Source organism: Tupaia chinensis, unplaced genomic scaffold, assembly GCF_000334495.1.
Source record: "Tupaia chinensis unplaced genomic scaffold, TupChi_1.0 Scaffold000434_1, whole genome shotgun sequence".
Classification (NCBI taxonomy): Eukaryota; Metazoa; Chordata; class Mammalia; order Scandentia; family Tupaiidae; genus Tupaia; species Tupaia belangeri.
In genome coordinates, this window is record NW_006159939.1 from 1,126,868 (window position 1) to 1,132,841 (window position 5,974).

The following is a 5,974-nucleotide window of genomic DNA, read 5'->3' on the forward strand; positions in this document are numbered from 1 at the left end:
AGCAAGCTGTTAAGTCAGGATTTGAACTGTGGTTGACCACGTGGGAATCCAGCGCCTTTAATTACCATGAAATTGTTATGGCCCCAAATCCAAGGTGTTCTAGAAGCATGGCATTTCTGCAGTTCCCTAACATATTGGGTCATCAGAAAAGTCATGATATATTTTTCTATGCAAAAATAAGTCATGACTTTTCCAACAACTCAGTAGTTTGCCCTTGGTACGTCTTCTCTGGGCTAGGCCAGAGATAGCCGGTATTAATTGGAGAAAGTGGTAAAACCCTTCAAGAGGTTAGTTATTACAAAAACATGGCATATAGTCTCCAAGTCTGTCAGTTGGTTTTTGTTCTCAGACTTTGTGTCATGGAGGTGGTTCGATGTAGAAACCTTTAGGTTACTTTTTGGGGGTGTTTTCCTGAGGGATACAGCAATGGGATTCAGTAGTTCAAATGTATTGCAAATACAAATGGAAGTTAGACTCCTGTGCAAAAACTGCTGCTCCATTGGACTGAATAGCTCATAACCAGTGACAGCTGAAATGACAATACATTCAGGCATACATCATGCCTTTTTGGGGGCTCAGAAAACAATAACCCAAAGAAAAGTTCTCAGAAGCAGAGCTTCTCTGACCTTTTGCTGCCTACCTGTCTCTCACCTCTCATTCTTCCCTGAGGCAAGTCACAGACTCTAGAACTCCTCTTTCCCAAGGCAGGTCATAGAGACCAGAATTCCTTTTTCCCCAAAGCTGCCATAAAACCTAAAAACATTGTTCTAACACTCCTCCACTGTTCTGTATAAGAATCAGTATAAAGAAATTCTCTGAATATACCGCCTGATATTAGATTATAAGACCCTCATTCCAGAGGGGTCCTGTCCTATCCCAAATGTAAAAATGTTGCACAGAAGCTCCCCTCCCCACGAGGGGAGGGGGGGGATCTTAATACACTGGTCGGTCTTACTAGGTTTCTCCACTTAATCTTTTTTCATTAGCGTAGACCCTTCTTTTGCTTAAAAATTTTGTAGGACTAGGCCACGTTTCTATACATCTATGCCTGATTCATCAAACCTAAGCATAAAATCAAATAGCTTCCTTGTATCTTTGGGTCTTCAATCTGACAACTCCTGTGTCATGTAAAACTATGATCGAATAAATCTTATCTCTTATCAATCTGCCTAATGTCAACACTTCTCAGGAAACTCAGAGGCAGAGGAAAGTTTATTCACTCTTACACCTTCAAGAAACCATGATGGATTGAGAACTGTCAAAAATTCTCAATTTTTTACACTAAAACAATGGAAAATTATAACCAGTGTGATTCCAGAAGAGACAGGAATGTGGTGTAAGCCTGGGGAAACAAAAGAAAACAATAAAGTATGTGACCATGAAGCAAATGCTTAGTCTCAGAGATCAGAGGCTTAAAAAAAAGGATAGATTAAAACTTAAAAAGAAGGATATAGAAACACAGTATATGGATGTAAATACCAGATATAGTGTGTGTGTAAGAGGAGGGTCTGAGGAAAGACATGTAGAAGAAAAATAGGGAGGCAAAGCATTAATGGGACAAAGAAATGTGGTATTATCTGTTGAAGATATTTTACAATTTTATCAACTGGACTAGGGAGAAATGTTCACCTGTTTAAATATTCAATTTATAAGCTAAATAATGTGATTGAATGTATAAAATAAAATTAAATTAAAACATGTGAAAAAAAAAAACAAAAACAAACCTTAAAAGAAAGATCCTAGCATGCTGAAGGAAATAGACATCCCCCATCACCCTCCTGCTTATTCTTTCAATATAATACATAGCTGGGGACCAGCAGTTAGTGTAATGGCTATGTCGCTGGACTCCCACGTAGTCGACCACAGTTCAAGCCCTGGACCCGGTGGTTTAAACTCACGCTCAGCGTGTGTGCGTGCGTGCCCAAGATCCTGAGAGGAGAATGGAGGAGAAGGGATTGCGGCGTGGCCATCCCCCCTGGGGGGTGATTTATCACTTTCTGTCTCTCTCTGTCTTTCTGGCAAGGCACGTGCCCTATAGTGAAAACCTCACCAAAAAAAACCCCCAAACTAAAAAAAATATAATACACAGCTGGGTCCACCTTACCACATCCTGGTAGATAAGAACTTTATCAACTTTTCCATTAAAGCCAAACTGGACTTAGTGCAGTCAATGACGGACTGTCTGTAAGCCAAGTGTATTCCTTATATAATTGACTGTGTAATGGCTGAAATTGAGAAATTGGGGTAAAAGTATTGAGTGGCTCTAAGGATCGTTAAGGATCCAAGATTTGAAACGATTAACGATTAACGTGCACACACAGAGGAACCAATGTGGATGACTGCTTAATACAGAGAGGAACTCAGTACAAGTGTCACATTGTGGCCACAGTGGACCAAGACCTTAAATGAAGAATCCAGAAGATCCCAGGAGTTCCTGTCATGTACATTTCTAACCACATAACACTGAGTGGGTGCCAGATGATTATGGAGCCCCTCAGTTCTAATTCTTAAAGGACAAAGTTCCTCTGTTCTTCTGTGACCAAATATCTTGTTGCCAGTTCATTAAATGTGCTGTGTGTCATGAATTATTATTCCGTTCACCTGTTTGCTGTATAATGAGCTGAGTATGGTCAAGTACACTTGCTTTTCAATGCTGTTTTGAAAATGTTTTATTTAAAAACTTGCTGCATCTTTTTATTGTTAAAACTCATTGCATCTTTTTGTAAATCAGATGTGTAGATGATTGCTTAAAAAAAAAAAAAGAAAATTATAACCAATGTGACCTGACTAGAATTTCTTCTGTACTTCTGAGTTTAATAATGTATCGCAGCCTGTAACTGTGCTGTCATGAAGTGGCTGAAAATAGAGACATTTAACCTTTCCGCAAACCACCATGCTGCTCTGGTGGCCAGCTATTCATTCATGGCTTTCCAGCATTTGAGACTTTATTTTCCTGGAACTTAACCCCTGATGATAATGTTTTTCAATATCTTGCACATACCTATTATTGAGGAAATCTGAAGATGAAAAAAAAGAGATTGGTGTAAAAATTTACTGAACTTCTTAATGGAGTTACAAATGGATACTCTTGGTATCCACTCCAAGGTTACCTGGTTCCAGTGCTTTAAATTGGAGCAGTCATGTTATAAATATCCTTATGAGGAAAAGTTTTCATTCTTCTGAAATATTATTTAACAAAATCTCATGCTATAATTTGGGTGTCCCCCAAATATTCAGTTACTGAGACTTGGTAAAAATGTTTTAGAAAACTTAATCCCTTCATGGGATCCCAGGGTGAAGCCTTTGGGTATAAAGTTATTAAGACAGGACCTTATAATTGAGTTATGGTGAGTTTACAAGAAGGGAAAGGAGACCAGAAGAGGCAGAAACTTATGGACAATTGCTCAAGAATCCTCTGTCTGCCATATTTTAGCCTCACCAGAAGTTGGCCCTTGGACCTTGGGCCTCCAAACTAAAAGCAGCATAATCCTCTATTCTTAAAAGTCATTCAGTTTCAGATATTTTTGTTGGCACACAATAATGAATTAATAAACCTCATTATTAAAATATGTAAGACAGGTGCAACTAGGTGTACAAGGTCTTGTTTTTGACCAGAAGGGAAGCCATCACCCAATGTAATTATGCAAATCCATGACAGAAAACATATCTGCCCTTATGGAACCAACATATTTGGAGAGTGCTATCTCCTCTCGCCAGGGTCCTACATAAATGTTACACTCTCTGGTCACGATTCACACCTCACAAAAGTAGTCACTCTAGGGAAGTTCTCGAACTTCATTGTTCTTAAAAAAAATATTCTGCTTCCATTCCAAGGGCAATCATATTTTATCCTAGTATCAAATCCTTCATGCCCTGATTCTTCTATGCAGAAAATTGCCAGGCCACTCAACTGTAACAAAGTCTAGTTTGTTCTTGTTTCTAGTGACATTTTTGCACATATTTTTCAAATGAAGCAAAATGTGTAACTCAACCCTGTCATCACCTTGACTCGGGGATTAGTCATGCCAGGTTATATTAACCTTAATACTGTGAGACTGTGACTAGATAAAATACCCAGTCTTCCCAAAGGTGGGAAATGGGTGATTACAAATCCTACAAGAAGCAATATATGATGATAATAAAAGGCTCTAGTCTTTTTCTTTCTTTCTTTCTTTCTTTCTTTCTTTCTTTCTTTCTTTCTTTCTTTCTTTCTTTCTTTCTTTCTTTCTTCTTTCTTTCTCTCTCTCTCTCTCTCTCTCTCTCTCTCTTTCTTTCTTTCTTTCTTTCTTTCTTTTTTTTGGAGAGGATTTTTTCACTATAAGGTGCATGTGCTCGCCAGACAGAGAGACATAGAGACAGAAAGCGAGAAATCACCCCCCAGGGGGGATGGTCACGCCGCAATCCCTTCTCCTCCATTCTCCTCTCAGGATCTTGGGCACGCACACACATGCGCCCAGCGTGAGTTTTACGCCACCGGGTCTGGGACGCGAACCGCAGTTGACTACATGGGAGTCCAGCGACATAGCCATTATGCTAACTGCTGGTTCCCTAGTCTTGATGAATGGAAGATAACTATCAAATATTTCCTACTTACACTTAAATTAACCTTGAAATAGTCTTAGAAATTTGTAAGAACTTAAACTTGAGAAGCAAAAGGATGTTCCTACAGACAAAAAAGGAGCCAATTTTATGTACAGAGAACCAGATGAATATAAGAAATGAAGATGAATATTTATTGATTATCTACTACATACAAGCCCTAGGTGTGAGTGCTATATGTGAGGAGACAGTGCATGCCATATGTAATTAGTTCTCAGTACAGGAAGAAATGGTTACAGAATTGAGAATTTTCCCTTTCTTTTGTGATTTTTGCAATAGGGTGCATGTACTTGCTGGAGAGAGAGAGAGAGAGAGAGAGAGAGAGAGAGTGCAAGTGCAAATGAGAAAGTAAATCCCCCTCCGGGGGGGCATAGCTATGCTGCAGTTCCTTCTCCTCCATTCTCATCTTGAGATTTCGGGCATGCATGCACACACACCTGGGATGTTTCTGAAGTTGGTGGATACGGGACTCAAACCTCATAGTCAGCTCTGTGGAATCCAGCTGCCTTAACCACCAGCCCACCTAGGACTGAGACTATTTAGCTTTGCAAATGTACTAAGAAGATATGAGAGGGGCTGGCAGGTGGCATGGTGGTTAAGAGTGCTGGACTCCCACATGACTGACCACAGTTTGAGTCCTGGACCTGATGGCTTGCTTTCTTACTTCCCCTGCCTGCCTCCCCCCCAACCCCCTCCAATCTCACTCTGTCCCTGTCTGGTCAAATTAAAATAAATAAATAAACAAACAAATAAATAAATAGTTAAATGAAATAATTATTTTTTTGAAAAGGAAAAGATACGAGAGAAAAATAGGCAACAATGTTTCAGTGCCCCCCAAAAATATGGTTCTGATAAGGCGAGACTGTTTTGTCTGCAAGGCCTCGGATCAACAGGTTAATTAAGTAGCTTTCTCCCTCCAGAGCCAGTGTCCACGTCTTATTCCCCAGGGTGCATAACCCCCTGTGATCCATGAACGTGTAACTCTGACCTCTTGCCTAAGATTTAGGCTCACATCCCACAGCTCACTGGACATATCTACTTGAATGTGACCCACATGTATCTCAAACTCATCTTTTCCAATTGAGTATAATTTTCCTGCTAGAGATGCTTTTTCTTCTATATTCTCTATTTCAATTACTGGTACCACAAACTATAGAGAAGCCTAGAAATCATCCTCAATACTTCTTGCTCCTTCTTCTTTAACCCATATAGTCAAGTAGTTACTAGAAGTTAGTGTTAATGATAAATATTAATTAATTTTCAAAAAGTATTTATTTGAAATAGATGATCTACATAAAATATTTTAGATGAATATGTAGACAATATAAAATGTAATTATGATATTTTATACTATTAGCCATGAAGACAAATTTGT

At 39.1% G+C, this 5,974-nt stretch overlaps 1 pseudogene; it reads left to right on the plus strand.

Annotated features, from left to right (window-relative positions):
• LOC102485616 (carboxypeptidase M pseudogene) overlaps nucleotides 1-3,972 on the plus strand; it is a 4,941-nt pseudogene extending 969 nt beyond the window's left edge.
• The last annotated feature ends 2,002 nt before the right edge of the window (nucleotides 3,973-5,974 follow it).